We start from the raw sequence: 24,317 nt of genomic DNA, 5'->3' as shown, positions 1-24,317 counted from the left end.
TGCGGTGGGTGACTGGCTCGCTGAGGGCAGAGTAGGAGGCTTAACGACGGGTCCGGGAGAGCAGTTAACTCGGCGATCTCTGGCCGCGTCTGGGTGAACAATGGCAGTGCAGCTGCGCGTGTCTGGAAAAGACTCCTCTTCCAATATATTCTCGCAGTTCCAAGCTACACCGTTCCCACGTAATTGTTTGACTGATGCTGACTGATTCCAGGACTAAGGCGAGCGTTTTGTCCGCTGTGTCCAATTCACTACACCTTTTTCCAGTACAATAAGTAAACAGAAGGAAACCAAAATATACCTGCAACAGTACAAATGGGGATACAAAATGGTTTCCAAGAGTATATTTCAGCAAATGCTGTGCGGCTCGTTATTGGGGGTAAGCATTTCAATTTGACAGCGCCTCAGTGGCTGGCGTATGGTTTTGGTCACTTTTTTTATCACGATGCTCCTCAGTTGACCTCACTAGGCTGATAAAAATCCTCTACAGTCACCAGGAGTCGACGCTCGAATGCCTGCGTCTGTAGCCCACAACGTAATCACTAGACTTCTTTTTTGTTTAGTTTTTTTTCTTTTCTTCTTTTGTGTCCATCTCTACATCTACGTACATACTCCACAAGCCACCATGTTGTGCATGGCAGAGGGTAGCTTGGATCACTGGTATTCTTTTCCTTTCCTGTTCTACCTGCAAATAAAGCGAATGAAAAACCACCGTCTATATGCTTCGGTAAAAGCCCTAATTTCTCTTACCTTCATGGCCCTTAAGCGAAGTATACACTGGCGGCAAAAGAATCGTTCCGCTTCAAATGCCGTTTCTCTAAACTTTCTCAATAGCGTTTTTCAAAAAGAATGTCGTCTTTACTCCAGCGATTCCCATTTGAGTTCACGAAGCATTTGAGGTCGATACATGATATCAGGCTTCTTAGGCATAAGAACTCAAATACTGCAGCAATAGTCTTGTATGTGGTTTCCCGAACAAGTGCACTATACCTCGCGAAATCTTCCGTTTTACTTCCCTACTACTAGTTTCACATGTTCAGCTGAGTAAGAGATTGTAATGTAATGAGATGAAATCCTCGTCAGACGGCGTGTCGATATGACTGAACAATGTGGCAACAGAGTGACAGCTAGCAGGGACGTGGTGATTTGCTTATTTACAAGGAATTCAAATATGTGTCCAAATGTGTGTGTATTACTAAGGGACCAAACTGCTGAAGTCATCGGTCCCTAGACTTACACAAAACAATGCTACGAACAACACACATACCCATTCCCGAGGGAGGGGATGCGCAGTCCGTGACTTAGCGCCTTAAACCGCGCGGTCACTCCGCGCGGCTACAAGGAGTGAATCGCTGCATGCAGGACAGAACCGCCTTGCCTACAGGTAAACGTTGTTGACTGATGCTCAATAAATGACACGGAAATGGAAGTAAAGAAACGTCAACATTTTTACGCAGACTTGTTTTCCTAAATATTACACAAAAAAATTAAACTGCCAATGAAAATCTTTACCCTAGATAAAAGAAAGTAAAATATACAAAGCAAATATCGCTCCTATCTATTCCTTTCCATCTTTCTCTCGTTTTCGACCTCACGTTATCTGATTTGTTGAAGGGAATGCGTAAATCGAAGAAAGTCTCCAAATCTTTTGTTGTATTTACGTTACAGCCTTATTTAACCACCATATTATGTCATGTCAGAGGGTGAACCTGCGTAAAGTCTCCCACTACGTAGTAGTATCAGCATGGGCCTTTATTTGTCTACGAGTTAATAATTTATCTGTTGAGGCTATTGTCTCTCTTAGTTCCAAGCTTCTAGACCACCTTGTTCTTCTCCCTCTCTTCAACCTTTTATTAGCTTAACGTAGAACACGGAGTGACCTCTAATATTTCCTATACGATAGTACTCAAAATCGATATCGCTTTGTTCTCAAAACACCCGTTCAGTTGTGAGGACATTTACAACAGCATTTTAACGGACGCAGAATAGCTCTTTGGGTTTCGGAAAAGCGTGGTTTGTCCTAGTCATTCCACATTTTATTACAATCATCCAGGGGCGATATCTCCTGTAGACAAACATCACTGTCTGAGAGTGCTGCTAAGCTGACCTACGTGGTGTGTGGAAAGTTTTAAGAATGGATCCGTTACTGCATACTGGTTTGGCGAGCAGGTACACGGAGGGTGGAGAGTGAGTCATTGCCTTGTCGTTGAACGCCCTCTGACAGAAAACGCAGTTTCCTTTATTCAGTTTGTTGTAGCTGATGGTCGAGCGCGGGTCTGTTAGGGCTTGTTGCCGGATTCTGTCTCCTTGAAAATGGACGTAAAAACGGAGCAAACGAGTTTGTATGAAATTTTGTTTTAAAACCGATAAATCACCTTCTGAGACTTACGAAATGAGACGCCCTGCTAAACGCACAGGACAGGTAGTTTAAGTTGTGGAAAGGGGCCAAAATAAGCGGCTGTCAGTTACACTCGAACATACAACCTTTTATTTGATCAAACATTACAAGAGCCAAGAAAAATCTTTCTTTAAAAGGAAATACAGCTTGAGTTTTGGAACTTAATTAGCGGCTGAATGTGCCGTACAATCTCATGACTTAATGACAAGACCACTTTAATTTAAAAACGGCTGAAAGCCAATAACTTAAAGCTCAACCAAAACCAGAAACTTATAAGGCAAAGTCTTATCTTAAAACAGTTCCTTAATTAGGCTGAATGCCCGAAAAAATCTGATACTTAAAGAGCAAACAACATAAATTCAAAATCGGCTGAAGGCCCAACACTTAAGACTCAATAACATTCATTTATTAATGCCAAAGACTTTATGTAAAAGTTCTTAAATTAGGATGAAGGCCCACACCATTTGATGCCTTAAAGGCAAAACAACCTCAATCTAAAATCAGCTAGAAGTCATACAAGTACAAACAACAAGAACAAACAAGAAAAGGCAGTACACCCAAGGGCGCTCAGAAGTTCTGAGGATCGGCTTGGAATTCGAACACTAACGCTCGGTTAGGTGAGACAGGCAGTTGGCCCAACCATTGTTGATCCGACGACAACCCAACCGACAAACAGTCAATGGACCCACCAACAAGATAATCTCCGCTTTACCCGACCACCACACAACAGGGAGTTCGACGGAACAACGTAGAAGATATTGGTGCCCACAACGAATTATACATTGAGCTGTCAAACTACACACCGTGCTGGACAGCGACAACATGGTGAGGAAACGATACTGCCTGAATTCGCGTCGACAGCCAGGGCAGGTAACCAGAACGTTGTCCGCCCCGGTAGCTGAGTGGTCAGCGTGACAGACTGTCAATCCTAAGGGCCCGGGTTCGATTCCCGGCTGGGTCGGAAATTTTCTCCGCTCAGGGACTGGGTGTTGTGTTGTCCTAATCATCATCATTTCATCCCCATCGACACGCAGGTCGCCGAAGTGGCGTCAAATCGAAAGACCTGCACCAGGCGAACGGTCTACCCGACGGGAGGCCCTAGCCACACGACATTTCCATTTTTTACCAGAACGTTAATGGCCACAAGGCAGAAGATTTCGCTGGTGCACTTCAATTCAGATAACCAAGTACAGTTAAACTCCACCGGAGGGTGGCTAAAATTTGCCAACTTGAAAACACATGTTGTTGCTCTCGGGAATATCCCAACAGCCGACAACGAACTCCAAACGACACAATGTGAACAGTCGTGACTTGCTGTTAGATTAAGTCAAAGCTCAACTTAAATTACCAGAATCGGTGAGCCACGAACGTCATAGCAATGGGAACAGCACCACACACTCCGAAACTGCATAGAGGCTGCCAGCAGGCCTGGCCAAACTACGAGCTGCGGAGATTTTCTCGCTGCTCCACGTCAACCGACCAACTGCCCAGACTCGGAAACGATGAAAGGACCAAATATACGTCGAGACGACCAACCGAACGTCCAACCAACGGTCGTCCCGTTCCAATCTCCCTCCATTGGACAGTCCATGGTGTGTCGCCAGCGGTCGGTGAGCATTGGCTGTCGGCGCCTCACCGGAGCTCTGTCCCCGACTTCACTGCTGCTGCGTCCCGACTGCACTGCTGGTCCGTCTCCAGCTGACTGCCAGACACACGACGACCCAGAAATACTATCGGTCACTCCAGAGATGGTACGACAGTGCACTTATCGATACGAGCTGCTGCTGCCACTCACGGGCAAGTAAGGCAGGAAGTTATTGAAGCCAGTAAATGGAATAAGAAAACGAGGCGGCAGTACTATAATAGAAGATGACAAATAATAAATGGGATAAACACGAACCGTGCACGACTTACCAACGATTGAAAACTGCTTTTGGAGATAGTTGTATGAGCCAGTCAAATGTTTTTGTCTGGCTCAAAAGATTTAAAAATGACCATGAATCATTTGAAGATGAACCACTGTCCGCCCGTCCTCCCACCTCAAAAACGAATGAAAATGTTGTGAAAGCTCGGGACTTACTGCGCTCTGATCGTAGACTTGCAATTAGGGAGACGGCTGATGAATTTAAGTTCCTATGCAGTTCAGTCAGTTTTAACTAAAGATCTGAATATGTGTCGAGTGCCCGCAAAATTCATTCCAAAAGTGTTGTCAAGTGACCAGAGACAATATGAATTGAAGTGTGCCAAGAACTAATTAATCGGACTAAAAATGACCGAGATCTGTTAAATAGGACAATTACAGGTGATGAATAGTGGGTATATGGATATGATCCTGAAACCGAAGTGCAGTCTTTGCAGTGGAAGACTCCAGGTTCACCATGACTGAAACAAGCACGGCAAAGTCGATCGAAGGTGAAAACAATGCTGGTGATTTTTTTTTTCGATTCTACCGGTATTGTGCACCATGAATTTACCCCTGGAGAGCAATTAACCATGAATACTACAAATGTGTCCATGAGCATTTGCGCGAAAAGGTGCAGAAGAAAATGTCTGCATTGTCGAAAGACAGGAGTTGGATGCTACACCATGACAATGCCTCAGCTCATTGTACCTACTCCATCGTTGATTTTTTGAGCAAATTCAAAACTCTTGTGCTTCCACAAATTCCATATTCCCCTGAGTTGGCCCCTGCGGACTTCTACTTGTTTCCTAAACTGAAATTTTCACTGAAACGGAAGCGATTTGACTCGATTGAAGACATCCAGGCAAATACGGAGAGCATCCTTAACACACTTCAGGGAAAAAATTTCCAGGAATGTTTTCAATAGCGGAAACACCGTTGCAGTCGGTGTGTTCTATCAGAAGGGGAGTATTTTGAAGGAGGTGCATCACAGTAGCATGTAAGTACCACCAGTGTACAATTACAAGTCCATTCTTCAAACTTTCCAATCACACCTCGTATTACGCATTCTTACGTTTGACAGATATAGCTTTAGTTTCTGTCCAGCATTCGGTGGCTTGTGTAACGTAATTGGATTGGCCTGTGACTTGTAGGGTTACTTTACAATGTGCCAAGGGTCGTATACGGTGGTTATTTCTAGGACAGCTTGTCGCCTAGGTCCACCGCATTTAATGAAAGATGGTAACCAGGTAGCAGTCTGAATATTTATAACGTCGTTAACAATAGCTATTGTGATCGTACTGTGTACAAGACTCCCGAGAACGGAAAATAATGTCGATCGTTAAGAGTTTCAGCCACATTTGCTCAACATCTTCCGACACATCTGTCACCAATAGAGCACTTAAACATAACTACTTCCAATTGGGACAAACGTCCCGTTATATAGTCTGTAAGCTAACCATAGACTTGTCAATGAACGTTTAAGTCTCATCAGAAGTTTAATTAATAATTTCTATGCATAGCGGTAAGTGGTTTCTAGTTACGTTGTTATTCTAAAACGTGGTATTTATAGAAAAACTGTATCTCATGCTCAACTAAATATTGTAGAGCGTTCTGCAGTTCTAGATGTTTAATGTTTATTCCAGGGAACTTTCTCAACAATATGATATCGCTCGAAGCAGTATGTGCCGTTGTATAGCATTACCCAGATATTTCATCGATAAAGTTCGTTGGCGATTCGTATTGTTGCGTTCTGTTATAGAGAGGAAGACTCGGTGGTGAACTATGCCTTGTAATAAGGAACATTAAATTTTTAATGCGATTTATCAATTATTGCAAGCTTCTTCGAAAGCTTAGGAAGCATTTTTAGAGGCGACGAACTTCTTTGTCTCTAAAAGACTGAATTACTGCTTTACTGCCGAATATGTATTTATTTATTTATTTTATAGTGTGGCCGATGTATTAGATTGGTGTATAAGTTCGTAGCGTTTTTGTTTCGCATGTTATTCCGGTTGCTGTCCGCAGCTCGTGTGATCTTACGGTAGCGTTCTAGCTTCCCGCGCATGGGGTCCCGGGTTCGATTCACGGTGGAGTTAGGAATTTTTCCTGCTTCGAGATGACTGGGTGTTGTGTCGTCTTCATCATCATCATTCATCCTCATTACGGTTGGAGGAAGGCAATGGCAAACCACCTCCACTAGGACCTTGCCTAGTACAGCGGTGCGGGTCTCCCGCATCGTCCCATACGCTCCTCGGAGTATGGGACCTCATCATCATCATTCCGGTTGCTGTGGGTTTATTTATCGATTGTCATTCTTTATTTGTAATTCACTGTTGCCTTTGAGTTTACGTATTGGCATTTTCTCATTTAGAAATAGTGAGCGGAGCTGTGGCCTCTAGAAAATGGAGCACCAATGGAGAAGTGGGAACACTGTCGACCTATTCTTCTGCCTGAGATTAGTAGAGGGGTAACAGCAACGGAGGTAGCCAGAAACATTTGCGCCTAGTGTGAGGATAATGCCACTCGACAGGGCGCGGCAATAAAATAGTTTTCCATTTTTAAGGAGGATCGTTTTGACATTAGTGACTTCCATGTTCAGGAGGACTTTCAGGTCTGAAGATCGTATAAATTCATTAATCCATAACGATCCACGTCATTGTACTCGAGAAGTGGCAAATGTAATGAACTGTGATCATTCCACCATCGTGCTATATATGCATGCAGAGGGTTTTGTGAGTACCGCATGTTCCTAGCCAAAAATCGTAAAAATCAGCAGGTGGCAATATGTGTATCTCTGCTTCCTCGCCATCAATTGGCTCGTGAAGAACACCGACCATTCCTATCCTACATTGTTACTGGTGACGAGAAATGGTGTCTTTACGCTAACAAAAGGGAAAGCTAAGGTTGAGCCGAACAAAGCAGCAACTCCTCATACAAAGAACTGCGCGCGTCCACAAAAGATATTGTTATGGATCAAAAACAGTGATGGTGTGTTGTACGACGAATTGCTTCCCCGAGGTGTAACCATTACTGCTGAGACATGCTGCAGACGCAGTGCAAGACGCCGACCAGGAAGACTGCGTGAAGTGATGCTACTCCACGAAAACGCACTCCCTCGTTCTGTTAGACTGACGAAAGCACTGCACAGGAGCTGGGTTCGGAACTCATTCCGCACATGCCTTACTCACCAGATCCTGCGCCCTCAGATCTCCACCGTTTCCGCTCTCTATCTAACAATCTTCAAGGAACTTCTCTTCCGGATGAAAATATGCTCCAAATACGGATCGACGAGTTCTTCGCCTCAAAATCACGTGATTTCTACAGTCGCTGAACCGAAAAGTTACCTCAGCGCTGACAGCCAGTTATAAATAGTGAAGGAGAATGTATTACTGACGACCAAAGTCTCTGTTATGTGTATCTGTTGTATTTATTAAACTTATGGAAAAACGCTACGAACTTAAGCACCAGTCTTAAAACAGTACTTGCAATCAGCACAACTGAAATGGCCCCATTTGACAGTGTATATGAGGTGTACCAAAGTTCCACGGACCAACTTTCAGACGCTCTGTCGATAGTATGCGCTGTTTGCTTTGTTTCCATTCCCTCAGAGTGCATGCTGTAGATAACAGTAATGCCTTCCCTGAATCGTTTCCCTCAAGTTTGCGTTCAGTACTGTTCGGTCCAATCTAGAGTTTTGTTTCCCAGCAGTGATACGCAACACTACTACGGACAGATTCACTGTCGAAGCGTTGGCCGATGTGTATGGGTTCACCGAATTCAGTTGGAACGGCGGAACAATGGCCCTTCTCCAGAGTGGTTGTTTTTGCATTACTCTGCTTTCGTCTGACCTATAGGTCAAGTGTAATATTCGGATTCCATATATATTTCACTTGACACACACACACACACATATATATATATATATATATATATATATATATATATATATATATATATATAATAGAATATAGATATAGAAATACTGGAACACGTGAGGCAATACTGACCTTACGACTTATCTTAGAAGAAAGATTAAGGAAAGGCAAACCTACGTTTCTAGCATTTGTAGACTTAGAGAAAGCTTTTGACAATGTTGACTGGAATACTCTCTTTCAAATTCTGAAGGTGGCAGGGGTGAAATACAGGGAGCGAAAGGCTATTTACAATTTGTACAGAAACCAGATGGCAGTTATAAGAGTCGAGAGACATGAAAGGGAAGCAGTGATTGGGAAGGGAGTAAGACAGGGTTGTAGCCTCTCCCCGATGTTATTCAATCTGTATATTGAGCAAGCAGTAAAGGAAACAAAAGAAAAATTCGGAGTAGGTTTAAAATCCATGGAGAAGAAATAAAAACTTTGAGGTTCGCCGATGACATTGCAATTCTGTCAGAGACAGCAAAGGACTTGGAAGAGCAGTTGAACGGAATGGATAGCTTCTTGAAAGGAGGATATAAGATGAACATCAACAAAAGCAAAACGAGGATAATGGAATGTAGTCGAATTAAGTCGGGTGATGCTGAGGGAATTAGATTAGGAAATGAGACACTTAAAGTAGTAAAGGAGTTTTGCTATTTGGGGAGCAAAATAACTGATGATGGTCGAAGTAGAGAGGATATAAAATGTAGACTGACAATGGCGAAGAAAGCGTTTCTGAAGAAGAGAAATTTGTTAACATCGAGTATAGATTTAAGTGTCAAGAAGTCATTTCTGAAAGTATTTGTATGGAGTGTAGCCATGTATGGAAGTGAAACATGGACGATAAATAGTTTGGACAAGAAGAGAATAGAAGCTTTCGAAATGTGATGCTACAGAAGAATGCTGAAGATTAGATGGGTAGATCACATAACTAATGAGGAAGTATTGAATAGGATTGGGGAGAAGAGAAGTTTGTGGCGCAACTTGACCAGAAGAAGGGATCGGTTGGTAGGACATGTTCTGAGGCAGCAAGGGATCACCAATTTAGTATTGGGGGGGGCAGCATGGAGGGTAAAAATCGTAGAGGGAGACCAAGGAATGAATACACTAAGCAGATTAAGAAGGATGTAGGTTGCAGTAGGTACTGGGAGATGAAGAAGCTTGCACAGGATAGAGTAGCATGGAGAGCTGCATCAAACCAGTCTCAGGACTGAAGACCACAACAACAACATATATATATATATATATATATATATATATATATATATATATATATATATATATATGATGGTCCATCTGAAGTTTCGGATGAGATTATCTCGAAAACTATACATCGGGTGAAAATAGTGAGTAAGACAAGTTCGTAAGCTCAAAGGAGGACATCAAATAATACTATACGTGACCCCCAGCCCCCGTCCCTTTGGGTGGGGTGCGGGGCAACATTTAAATCTTATGGAGCGTGTGCAGTCATACCACGGGATGTGCTGCTCAAAACTGTGGACGACTTTCGCAGACGATTGACTTTATGCATTGAAGCAAATGGGGATACATTTGAACAATTTCTTCATGGCCAATTTCATTAATTAAGCACCCCAAATTGTGAGAGGCAACGGGACTCACACTAATGAAGCACCCCAACATGTGAGAGGCAAGGGGACTCACACTAATGAAGCACCCCATGGGAACATCGTTCTACTACGTCCATGTCGTTGTTCCTGGGTAACGCTAAAAGTGGGATACAATACATTTTGTACAAAAATAGCTTAATTTGGCGAAACGAAAGAATTGGTGCACATTTTTTATCGATTTGATGTGTCTTTCTCGGATCATTCTAAATAAATCGGAGTTCTTCCCCAATTTTAATTTTTCTCGATTTCAGCGTCATCTGTCAATGGGTTAAAAAAATTGTTTCAGCAAAACTTTATTACTTTTTTATGGATAATCTTAACCTGCAATAAGAAAATGGGTGTTTCCATTTGAGATTCAAAAGTTGTCCCCCATCCCACCCAAGGGGGTGGGGGCTGGAGGTCACGTGTAGTATCATTTGATGTCCCCCTTTGAGATTACGAACTTGTCTTACCCACTATTTTTACCTGATGTAAGTTTTCGAGATAATCTCATCCGAAACTTCAGATGGACTATGAAAAAAAATCACACACTGTGTGTGTGTGTGTGTGTAGTTTTCCAGCCCAAGACTCCAGATTCCAGCGGTTGTCCAGTTAGTTTTATTTCCTTCAGCGATTGAAATATTCTGTGTGTTTTTTACCTTTGGTTTTGCTCGTAATGGTATGTCTCCTAGTCGTCATCTCGAAAGATGTAATTGGCCTGTTATTAAATTTTATCTGTGATAGCATTATTAACTCGTGTAAAGTATGCTGTTAAGTCAAAATATGACACCATGTGTCAAAGCAGACGGGTGGAATCAGAGATTGCTCGAATCCCAGAGATAGGCAGATTACAGCCTCAAGCTAAGCCTGTATCTATACAGTGTTTCGAACAAGCTGTTTTTTCTTTAACTTGCAAAACAACAACTGAAATGAATATTTTCTTTAGATGAACGTAAGAAACGTTGCTCTCTTTCCGAAGTTACGAACTTAGTTTAAACGTACACTGAAACACCAAAGATAGGCATGCGGTATTCAAATACAGAGATCTGTAAACGTGCAGCGTACGGCATTGCGGTCGGCAACGCCTATATAAGAGAAAAAGTGTCTGGGGCAGTTGTCAGATCAGTTACTGCTTTTACAATGGCTAATTATCAAGATTTAAGTAAGTTTGAACTTGGTGTTATAGTCGGCGCATGAGCGATGGGACACAGCATCTCCGAGGTAGCGATGAGGTGAGTATTTTCCCGTACGACCATTTCACGAGTGTACCGTGGATATCAGGAACCCGGTAAAACATCAAATCTCCGAAATCCCTGCGGCCGGAAGAAGATCCTGCAAGAACGGGACCAACGACGACTGAAGAGAATCGTTCAACGTGACGGAAGCGCAACCATTCCGCAAACTGTTGTAGAATTCAATGCTGGGCCATCAACAAGTGTCAGTGTGCGAACCATTCAACGAAACATCATCGATATGGGCTTTCGGAGCCCAAGGCCCACCCGTGTATCATTGAAGACTGCTCGACACAAAGCTTTACGACTCGCCTAGGCCCGTCAACACCGTCATTCGACCGTTGATGACTGGAAACTGTTGCCTGGTCGAAGGAGCCTCGTGTCAAATTGTATCGAGCGGATGGAAGTATGGAAAGAACCTTGTCAATCCATGGACCCTGCCTGTCAGAACATGTCAGCAGGGGACTGTTCAAGCTGGTGGAGGCTCTGTAATGAAGGGAGCGTGTACAGTTGGACTGATACGCGACCACTGATGCATATAGATACGAATGTGGCTGGTGATACATTCCTAAGCACCCTGTCTGATGACCTGCAACCATTCATGTCCATTGTGCATTCCGACGGACTTGGGCATACCCCAAACGCCCAGAATTGCTATAGAGTGGTTCCAGGAACACTCTTCTGAGTTTAAACACTTCCGCTGGCCACCAAACTCCTCAGACATGAACATTATTGAGTATATCTGGGATGCCTCGCAACGTGTTGTTCAGAATAGGTCTCCACTCCCTAGTACTCTTACGGATTTATGGACAGCCCTGCAGCATTCATGGTGTCAGTTCTCTTCAGCACTACTTCAGACATGTGTTGAGTCCGTACCAGGTCGTGTTGCGGCACTGCTGCGTGCTCACGGGGCCCTACCCGATATCAGGCAGGTGTACCAATTTCTTTGGCTCTTCAGTGCAGTTTATTTCTTTATTTTCCAGAGAGTTGCAGCAATGAATTATAATTTCTTGAATATATTTTTTTCATGTGCCTGACATATTTAAAACAATTGTGTACAAATCAGTTTAAATTACATTTCTATTAATTTGAGTCAGTCATGGGGAAATCGAACATGCTGCACTTAACTGTGTGTCTTCATGTGTTTGCAATGTCTATATAAGTGAGGTATTCAAACGAGCGCCCATTTCCTGAATGCACATGCTTCCTAAGCGACCTAAGGACGAGATGTGAAGTTACCTGCGTCACGGAGCAACAATGTTCCTCGATGCACTGTTTGATATTATTTCCAATTGGCTTGTCCTATATATCCATATAATTCCATATATTTTTATACACAATGCGGTTAGGAAAGCACAAATAAGTGAAGTACGGACAGACAAAAGTATTATAGTTAAATAAACATGACATTCAACCATAAATTTGGCATGCTGATAATTCTCAGAGAATTTCGGCACGATGCCAGTAAAGCAGTGATGGCGTTCGGCGTGAGAAAACCTGTAGAAGAGCTCTATCAGCCATTACTTTAAGATGTGATGGAAACGACCCCGAAAAACAAGTAGTTTGAGAAGGCGAGGAGGTAATAAACGAAGACAACAAGATGTAGGATGTGAAAGTGTTAGTTTTAGTTGCAGTACACCTCGATCCTCATATCAGCTTATGAGAAGTTGCTGCAATCACTCTAAATCTGTACGGCGAGTCGTACACGGTTACAAATTTTACGCATAGCTCCTGTCACAGACACAGGGGAGGCGCGCAGGAACAAATCAGTCGGAAAGCTGCTTTCTTCAAATGGGCAGCGGCTAACTTCATTCCAGACGCCTTAAAAACTATTATCTATTCTCTCATGAAGCCACGTTCACCAATTAAGGTGCTATGAACTGCCATAATATGCATTACTCAGATGAAAAAATTCTAGCTGGTGTACGTCATGCCGAACGTCAAAGGAAAAGTTATTGAATTCTTGGAGATGAAATCATCTGTTCGCAGCAGCTTATAGGCACCGGCGCTGCTGAGATTTGTCGAGCATTCATCGTCGACAGTTAAGTTGCTCTCCTAAAAAGATCAGTCTAGACATTAGAGACTGTATGTGGACGCAGCACATTGGTCACCCAGCCCGTTCTGATGGCGGCGTTGTGCAAGTGTAACAGTTCTGATACTAAATGTAACTGGGTTTTCTCTTTTGATGCTAGTCAATTGTCAGGATGAGCATTCTAAAGCATTATGTCAGGGTGAAAATACTAAATTACTTAATTTTTCTCTCTTAACAACACGTGGGCAGGGTGGGTTCTTCCTTGGCTCGGGTATGAGGTCGAATGAAACATCATTTTTACATAAGATAACTTTTATTGAAGATTTGTACAACAATTTCTTACTCGATGTTCTGGCTCGGAGAGCGGCAGCTGTGTCGTTTGCGAAGTCTTCTGCTGCGGCAGCGGCGGCGTCTGATTACGCGTGGCAGTGTGTATCTCATGTCGCCGTCTCGCCCAGCTGACTGGAGACGCGCAGCGCGAGGTGGCCCGTTTAATTATTGCGAGCGAAGTCGTGCATCGGATGGTGATACCTTGGATGTGGCGTCCCAGTCTTTCTCTTCTCTAAGCGGCCGCGTGTGTTGTGCGTCGGCCAGCGGAGCAGCGAGGCGGGGGAAGGCCCGTGTCCCGGACTCGAACAACGGACTGCCGCTTGCCAGTCTTCGGCTGTCAGATCTTCATCCCAGCTAACAGGTGACTGCTGATGTGAGGCCGTCTCCTTCCCGTCCTCACGAGTCACCCGGGTACGTAAAAATCAGACTTCAAATACCTTTTAACTTCTGTCTTCTGGCGCCGAGGCTGCTGATTGCTATACCATTACAGCGGCGGACTTGGTGCGTCTGTGCATGATGTAGTCTCTTCTTGCATGACGGTCTTCAGCACCGAAACTGCCTGAAAACTACTGCTACTCTTCTCTTTTCCTTCGTCTCTCGGGCCCAATGCGTCTCGCGTATTTATTCACTTCAGTCCACTGGAGGTGAACGACTTCACGGTCATTGCCTCGTCTGTCACGTTGAAAAGCTTCTCGAAGAATCTTCTTAACGTCGGTCATTGGCTCTTGGAATGTAGGCGAGGGCCTTTGGTCACATGTGATGACTGAGAAACACGAGAGCCGGTCATTGCCTCTTCTGTCACGTTGAAAAGCTTTTCGAGAAGTCTTCTTAACGTCAGTCATTGGCTCTTGGAATGTAGGCGAGGGCCTTTGCTCACATGTGACAACTGAGAAACGCGTGAGCCAGTCGGGCGATACCCTGACGGCTGAATCGACAGCGTCCGCTTATGTGGAACTTGCTGACTTCATGGTCATTGTCTCTTCTGCTCTGCTGTTCTGCCCACTGTTTGCCAGTGTGTAATTCTTCTAAACTAAACTAAGTTTCTCATTTATATTCTAATTTCTACTTCACTTTGATTTCACTATTTTATTTACTTACGTACCACTCAACACAAGAACTGAACAACAGTGTTTTGGAGCCGTTATCGTCAGGAATGGCCAGCACAATCGTGCGACTTAACTTCAGTAGATCTCGTTTGGTGGGAATAGCTAAAATATAGTATTTATGGCACCGAATGCACATCACCAAATGGGATCAAAGAGCGCATCGAGGAAGCTTGTCGCTCCACGACGCCAGTAACTTAACACCTCATTCGGAGGCAGTTTATATGGCACTTTGAGTTGTGAATTCAAAAAACTGGACAGCCATTCCAACACCTCACTTAAATTAACGTTCCGATCAGCAAAACATTCATCTGGACACACCGAGTTGTGTGGAGCATGTTTCCTGCACCACTACTGAAATTTTCTAACTCCTTAACTAAAACTGAAAGAAATTTCATTTAAATTAATTTATAAACAGTTGGTTAAAATACATTAGCTAATTGGTAGAAAAAATGGTTTAAAAAAATTATAATCTGCTGCTGTAACTTCCTGTAAAATAACAAAATAAACTATGTTCGTAAAATTCACAGGAAGTACATTTCTTTGGCTTGCTTATTTAAATAAATATTTTTTTACCTATTATGATGTAGGTTACAGAGAAAAATACCTTACCTGGAGCATATACGAAACAGGAGATTATCGCATTCCAGAATGAGATTTCGCTCTGCAGCGGAATGTGCGCTGATATGAAACTTCCTGGCAGATTAAAACTGTGTGCCGGGCAGAGACTCGAACTCGGGACCTTTGTCTTTCGCGGGCAAGTGCTCTACCATCTGAGCTACCCAAGCACGACTCAGGCCTCGTCCTCACTGCGTGACCTGTTACGGACCTAGCATCATGTTTCTGAATTCATTCGATGCCTGTGTTTATACTTACTTGATAAAGATCCCAGGCACTGGAAAGTTGCTCTAGAATTGGTCACATGCAGCTTCGTAAGTGATTTCACTTACAAATGTTCTGAATTTGCCCAGAACAGCTCCAGCAAATCTAAGTCTTTGCAGAGTGCCCTACCGGGATGATATGTCATAATAGCGAGCAACATTACAGCGCATACTACCAGTATTAATCGATCAATTTGTACAATATTTTACAAAAGAAAACCTTTTTAGAGCGGTACTAAGTCTCAATGTATCTACTATACCGTGGACAAAAGATACAACCCTCCTCCTGGTCCAGATGTACTTACCACAAACGTAAAATGCGTTTCCGAATAGCAATGAGCCTATCACTAGCGGGTATTTACTTCCAACAATCACTTCAAACTTTTTTATTTAACAGAGGACAAGCTGGTTGCCTCCAGCCATTCTTTTATCCCCAGGTGAATTCATTCTCAGTAGTCTATCACTTTCAGCAAGACACACAGCTCAGAATACCAAGAAACAGGAATCAACACTAGCTCAAGACAGAGTAAAAAGTAGACTATTTGCGCAACGGACTATCTATACATCACGATTCACAATCTAGGTTCTTTATGCCTTTATTAAATTATAAGTGTACGTTTTAGTTAGAGTACAATACTACAGATACACGACCGAGTAGCAGTGAAAAAAATCCCAAAACCGGTTTACTTATTATCGCTCTCAATGTTAAGATTATTAAACGTCTAATATAAGTATTAGTGACTCATTAGTCGTATTTCTTTCATGAGCCAGAAAATGCCGATACATACTTCACTTCACTTATACTGTTGCTTCCACTAGGTAGTAAAAAAATAAGTAATTCTATTTCTCAGTTAATGACCAAAGTCTAATCACTTGAAAATACTGCAACACCCACTTAGAAGTCAAAAATTTATTTCAGATACTTGAATTTTTTATTTATTGCGTTGCAGTGTCCTCAGCTGGTAAAACCAAAAGTACGTATGTTTGCTACGAACATAAAACGTCAATGTGATCTCCCTACCCAGTAGGCGTCATATATTACAGCATAATAAATATATTTTCTTTCACGAAGGTGTTAACGTGAGTACCTGTCCGCTTAATTATTGATGTAGTTTGTTACAATAGATGATCAGAAGTCTCGTGACAACACCGCAGCAGTATCTTCTACAGGTCTAGTTTTATTAGTTATTAAACACGAACGGTTGCTTTTACTGCCTTAGAGGTGGTACATAGAAACATTACCTTATACTTGCAGATTATCCCATCTCTCAAAGAATATCTAAAGTTTTGTTTCTATATTTAAATCGAATTTATTACGCCATTTTCTAGAAGAGATGTTCCTTGTATTCACCACAATATCTGCGACTTCATTAGTGATTATTGCTACATTCGGTGTCATCAGACATGTAGGTTTAAAAATGTGTCTTTTTCAGTTGCTCCCCCCTTCAAAAATATTAATACTAATTTATTTTTCCTTTTTTGTTAGTACTTTAGATTATTTAACTTCACGTTATTTGATAACTAAAACAAGTTTTATCATTCAAAGTTAATATTCCTCTCGTCGTGAGTCAAAGATAAATCTTTTAGAACTGGACTGCGATCGCCAGTACCACACAACCACTATTCCTTTGCTGATTATTGTGACTGCAATTCGTCACAATTCCAAGTTATTTGTCTGTCTTAGAGAAAAATAAAAAAATTATATTTACCATCCTTATAAAAAGAGTTCATATGTTTCTAATAATTCTTTCTCCTTTGGTTTTAATGTAACTTTTCTCAATACTTTGCTATATAAAGACATTCCAGCTTTTATGGATTTATAATAGTGGTAAGATATGGGTAGGCAGTGATCTAAATTTTAATTTTGTAAAGTGGGTTTCTTTTGTATCCAACAAATATCCACTGGTTTATTCAATATAAAGCAATACTACTATAGGGTGCTTAACAAAGATTTGGACGAGTGTCGGGCTAACATTTTCCTACACAGAACCACATAAAAAAAAGCCTCAACCTCTTACGTCACTGACTAGCAATACCTACTGACGTCCCAATAATCAGCGCTGGATCACTCGTCGCTCCAAAATGTATAACAGGGAGTAGCGCTGTGAAAAAAATGGTTGGTAAGTGGTGCCACGAAGACTTTCGAATCGATGACCTTTCGGTCCAAACTCCCCACTAACAAATCTACGTAATTGTAGCACACAACCTATAACCGGTCAAAAACCGCAATTCTTATCAATTTAATCATCGGAATTACTTCCTCAGCAATCGTATATACAAACCTTCTCGAAGAACGTACTAAACTTCGAAATATTAACTCCAAACCACAAGAGGCTAACTACAAATCACTCTCGTATATCGACGTCCGGCGCTACAATAATTTCCTTAGGACCTTTTTTAATGACATTTCCTCAACTGGAGACCACTAACAGCTGTAATTATACGCGTACCCACCTTTTTATAAGCTTTAATCTTCCCACCGCTGTCATCTGCAGATCTCAGGTTGGAAATGTAAAGCGACGTAGAACCATTTACTCGAATAATAGAACAGCGCTAAACTGGTACAACAATATAAAATTTGCATTTGCCTTGCCGTCGGCTTCGGTAACAGCTATTTTATTCTCGTTTATTTAATTACCACATGCTCCATTACAACATTTGTAATACTATATGCACGTGTGCGTGTGCGTGTACTATAGTGTAATGTTTGTGGTGTACGACGACGATAATAGAAGGGAGAGGGCGAAACCCGATGCCGATACATACAGTACTTCTCGCGAATAGCACCAAGGGGACCGCCAATGTTAGCGTCCCCCTCAGACGGACGGCTCACCATCAACGTTACCACATGCCCACACCTTGGAGGGGTTTGGTATTTAAACCAGGACACTGACGCAAAGTCTGGTGAGCGGGAAGTTTGCGCATCACCTCTCCTCCCCTTGCCGGTCAAGTACTTGCAGTGAAATGTTTTCTACCGTCGTGATTCGAACCAGCTTATCCCTAGGTTGAGCGCCACCTTACAAGTGTGCTTTAGCGATCTCGACCAAGGAGGCGGGTTTTTGGAGACAGTCAACTGCAAGACCGATTCGTGGCAGCAACAAACTCTTTGCCGCCATAGTAACACTCCTCTGCCCCGACCAACCAAACCGTAGTAAGGAACGTCCAAACTTCTCAGCCTTCATTTAAAGCCAATTTACAATGTATTGAACAACACAGTTTGCAAACATATTGTAAAAAAATTACATTACATTCCCTTGGTTTCTACATTACTACCGACATTATGGCACACGTTGAGGCGACGAGCAACATTGTAAGGTAACATATTTTCATGTGGCACGTTGCACTTTCCATTTTCCTTCCCTAGTCATGATTTTTCGGGAATGGTCCGTTTCATACCGCTTGTCAGTATCACCATACGACGTGACGTGCTCAGCATGTTCTTGTAATCAGTTACTAACGGATCCTAATGCTAGCCTGCACAGACCGCGAAAAGTAAGGAGACGAAGTATGATCGAAGTGAGGCTCTCGGTTTTAAACTGTCGCCGGTCGCTGTGGCCGAGCAGTTCTAGGCGCTTCAGTCCGGAACCCCACTGCTACTACGGTCGCACGTTCGAATCCTGCCTCGGACATGGATATGTGTGTCGTCGTTAGGTTTGAGTAGTTCTAAGTTTAGAGGACTGATGACCTCAGATGTTAAGTCCCATAGTGCTTAGAGCCATTTTTTAAACTGTCACGAAGTTTGAACACGTTTCCCAACTGGATCGCTTCGGCTCTCAATGGGCTGAATAATCACGGGTTGTTTGTTCACTACATGTGCAGAGTCGATGGAAGGTAGGCGCTCGCCAGACTGCAAGTAACGAGCTTGCATAACTATAGAATCATAGATTACGAGAATCACTTTGCGCTTCGGTTTTCCGACCAAGTATTGCAGATATTCTTCTTTGCTTCCGAGAAAAGATCAAACTGTGTGAAATCCAAGGTCTAGATTAGCAATATGATTTTCTGGCAAATGTTGCTTAAAATCGACTAAATCTGGGGCATGCAAATGTGCAAATTCGAACTCGTCACTCCTGTGAGTAATTCAGGAGTCTGAGTACACGAGAGCTGGCTAAAAGCCGCCAAATTTCCGAACTACAGTAATTTATTACGTACAAACACATGCTGAAAAGTAGCCACCAAAATTTTTATGTGGAAACTTAACCTTTTTTAATAAAACAAACGTTGTTAATATTTTACGTCCTTATTCTTCAGGTCTACATATATTCAGCCAGCTACCACTAAAGAGCTCAGAATTTTATCGAGTAGCATGGTAGAGAGTAACGTAGCTATGTCGGTATGTGAGAAATACCTTGCTGTAACTGAGTTTCGTATTCGAAGAGTTCATCCGCACACGGAGCACCCTCTTCTTCAGAATGCCAATGCCAGACTACACACGAGCGCTGCAACATCTGCAACAATCCGACGATTTTAGTTCAGTGTCATCGATCATCCTCCATACAGCCTCCGCTTAACCCCACCCGATTTTCTTCTATTTTCAAAACTTGAACACTTTCGAGGACTTCGCTTTGATAGGGATGAGGCGACGCAAGCACATGTGAGTTTGCGGCTCCATCAACGAAGTTTTACATTCTAGAATGATGGTATCAAAAAATTAGTCTCTCGTTGGCAGAAACGTGTTCGTCACCAAGGTAACTATGTCGAGAAATAAATATGTGGACATGAATAATTAAAACGTAGGATCTTAATAACATTTTTATTTCATTTAAAAGGTATAAGACTTTCCAGCTAAAAAATTCTGAGGCATTGGTTTTCAGGGCGTCCCCATAATTTACTGTTTTAATGTGAAAGATTTGGAAGTTGAAATAGGTGGTGCTCATGACACTATGATTGTGACTTCATATTTTTCTTTATGATGATGATGATGATGATGATGATGATGGCATTATGGGGGCTCCTGGTAATAGTGCGTAGGGCTTACGATGTGAAAAATATCACAGATGAAGTAACACTATCTGATCAAACGTGTATTATCTTTCAAATCGTCTGTTTTGTAGACTTCTTGGAAAATTAGTCCTACTAGATTAGCTTTAAATGTCTGCAATGCAAGTGGAAGAAGAAAGGAAGATTAGAGGTTAATGTCCCGTTTACAGTGCGGTCATTAGAAACACAGCGCAAGCTCGGATAGCGAAAGGAGAGGAAGGAAATCGGCAGTTAAATCGTAACTCGAAACTGACCACTAGACGTCATGAAAGGTGGGCCTGCCAGTAGGAGGAGGCCGGGAGTGTTGTGTTGATACTACAAAAGCAGTAACAGCAGAATTGACCGACCAGGGAAATTCAGTGACTTTGTACGTGAGCTAGTCGCTGGATGCTACATGAGTAACAAATCCACCAGGGACAATTCAACACCTCTAGACTTGCCCAGGTCGAATGTTGATGAAATGACTGTGAAGCGTAAATCCAAAAGTAACAACCACAGCTAACCAAAACGAGACAGACCTCATATAGTGACGGACAGGAACCGTCGATCATTGCGGAGGTTGGTTGTTGAACTCAGCAGAAGGGCTGACACGTGAGTTCCAAAGTGCTCCCAGTAGTCCAGCTAACACATATGCTGCGCATAGGAAGTTAAAAGCAACGGTGTACAATGTTCGAGCGTGTCCTCATAAGCCGCATACTTCTGTAGACAGTGCTAAGCGATGATTAATGTGGTGTAAAAAGCGACTGTCATTACTCCATAAATATTCAGACATCTAACTGAAAGCGTCCTCAGCAAAGCTCAAGCAGCAACTCCACCGGAATCTACTCTTTCAACCATAACCTACCTTATCCTTCTCATGCCAAATTTTCATTACGGCTCACAACTGTCCTTATTGCTCGAATAATAAATAACAGGACTGAACACTAAAGGTTACTCGACAGTGTAACATACTTCTGAAACCTATTCGTAACCAAGAGTCGTCTACAGTTCAAGCACCAATCAGAGTCCGGAGGGAAAATCGAGTACGGCAGCAGCAGCAGCGGCAGCAGCAGTAGTCGCTTTGAGTTCATCTCGCAGATTCCTGTGGAAAATAGCAGAGGTTTTGTACCATGAAAGTGCTTACGCTACAAGCAGATGGTCATATTAACAGTGGAAATTTCACAAGGCACTGTATCTGTCTGATTTTGCAGTGCTACAGATGATTAGAAAAACAAGTAAATATATATGTGTATGGTCTCACTATTTGTTTGGTCTACAAATGTGTCAGTCCATAAAGTGTCGCTTGAGAGTCACCTTTGGTCTATTATGAAGTGAATTTTAGGTTTCTTGGCCTAGTGAATTTATGAGATTAGGGGGCGAAAACTTTTTTGTATTTGCTTCAATAAGTCGTCGTCATTGGCGTACAGAGCGACGTCTCTTCCCGCCTGCTTGGGTACGTTTGTATAGAGCACAGCACTGGTCCTAGAACCGAACCCTGCGAGGTCCTAGCTAACACTGGATTTATGCCGCTGCAGTGATTGCCGTTCCTCACGAAAAACCTGCTCTCCTTCTTGAACGAATCAATCATTTTGAATACACGTCCTGGACAGCCTACCATATTGAACTTAAATATAAAGCTACAAAGGCAGGCGATGTCAAAGCCTTTTCTGTGCAAAGAAATACATCTTCAGTGGTCGCTTCTTGATTCTTTGCTGTACATATATACTCAACCAAGAGCAGCGACATTACTACACTGGCCTGTGTCTTCTGTTGATTGATCACATCCCAAAATTTGTGTAGGTTTTGAAGGGTTTATGTTGCCGTACTGGCCCCTTTTATCCAAAATCCGAGACTATTGGTCGCTTCCACGTGACAGAGTGTGGCCTGTGAACGTATCAGCTCATTCTCGTATAGCGGCTGAGCCAGGACGACGTCAGTTACAGGGTGACTATTATTGAACTACACGAAATAAAATCGCCATAACGTCTGAACCGTTCGTGTTAGGACGTTCAAACAGCACAGTTGGCCGTGGGACATAATAGGAACTAGTATGTGCATTGTTGTTTGGTTTAGCGACCAAGCCCGTTTTCATTTGGATGGGTTGGTCAATAAGCAAATTTGGCGCATTTGGCGTAATGAGAATCCGCATCTCGCGAACGAGAATTCCCTTCACCCTCAATGGATGACTGTGTGATGAGCAATGTCCAGTCACGAAACAATCGATGCGATATTACTTGATGGCACGGTGACTACTGAACGGTGCGTGAAGGTTTTGGAAGATGATTTCATCCCCATTATCCAAAGTGACCCCGATTTCGACAAGATGTGGTTCATGCAAGACAGAGCTCGACCTCATAGAAGCAGGAGAGTGTTTGATGTCCTGGAGGAGCACTTTGAGGATTACATTCTGTCTCTGGGGTACCCAGAGGCCACTGTGATGGACATCGATTGGCCGCCATATTCTCCGGATCTGAACACATGCGACTGCTTTTTGTATGGCTATATTAAAGACAAGGTGGACAGCAATAGCCCTGAAACCATTGCTGAGCTGGTCATACAGAATTTCGCCCTTCGTCAGCGCCACATCATCGCCAAGGATGGCAGGTAAACCGAACATGTCATAACGTAAAACCGGGTGTCTGTAGTAACGTTTACATGTTGAATAAAGTGTGTGCACGATATAGTTTGTAAATAATTTACGTTTATTTCATATAGTTCAATAATTGTCATCCTCTATATCGCTATCTCTGTCGGTTCTGTATCGATAGTGCTCCAGAATACGAAACAAATAAGGCTCTGACTCATACTCCAGACCACTGGTAGAGTGGGTCATCACAAGCAATTTTCACATAGTAGCCATGTCCACATTCCTTATCGTTCGGCTCTAGGCGTCATTTAACAGCGCCGCTCCAGGAAGGTAGGCACACAACCCGCATCCGAGTCGAAATGGTAGCAGATATTCCGGGCGGCGCAACACGACAGAGTTTCTTCCGGCATTCGCTGAGACACGAATGCGTTATTTGTGGCAGTGCAAATGCCTTTTTGATATTATGTCGCACAGAGAGCAACACCTGTGCACACTGCTAGGTGTGGTTCGCTCTGCATCAGAGTGCCAACAAAAAGGAACTCTCTAGTGTCTGGTACTGATGGGAGCGGACGGGAAATGCGGCGTTTTTCTTAGGATTAAAGAACAGGAATGCACTTAGCTTACGGGGCAGTGGATGAAAATGGCCTTGCTATTCAACGGCTGTACTTTCAGCAGTTACTGAATCGTTGAATGTCAGATCCACTTACGTTCACCGCCATCCACAGGTACCTAAGAAAGACAGGTACATTTGAGGTGAGCTGATATCGAAATCCGATGCATTCATTTTGTGATACAGGTGTTAAGGCCTAAGAGATGCAGTTGTCATCGGACAGTGCGTACACCAGAGTTTGAGTAGGAGACATAGCACCACTGCAAAACACGTCCTCAACAAGATCACGGAGTGTTGCTTGAGAAATGGGCATCGTTTACCGTGTGCGGAATGATTTGCACCCGTGCCGCCTCCAGAAAGCTCAAGCTCTTAACTCATAAGATTTTCCATGTCGCATTGACTTCTGCCAGTAGTTTTTGCATTCATCCAGAATTCCCACACTGTGTGCCCATCGCAAGGGAAGTTGCGTTTAACAGTCACAATCAACACATGTGGACATGGGAAAATCCACACGCCGCCATCGTTTCTAGCCACAAAGACCCCTTTGGCGTCAACGTTTGGGATGGTTTCATAGGCGATAATCTGACTGGTCCAGACAAGCTCCCCTGAGGACTGAACGCCAAGAAATAATTATATTTATTATAATTAATCTTCTTAAGCAAAACACTGCCAGAGTTAATGGAGCACGTCCCACTCAAGGTCCTACAGCGCGTGTGGTACAAAGATGATGGGACATCTTCGCACTTCAATCATTCGGTGCGTAATCA

This window comes from Schistocerca serialis, chromosome 1, assembly GCF_023864345.2.
Source record: "Schistocerca serialis cubense isolate TAMUIC-IGC-003099 chromosome 1, iqSchSeri2.2, whole genome shotgun sequence".
NCBI lineage: Eukaryota > Metazoa > Arthropoda > Insecta > Orthoptera > Acrididae > Schistocerca > Schistocerca serialis.
Note: the sequence above shows the minus strand (reverse complement) of the source record.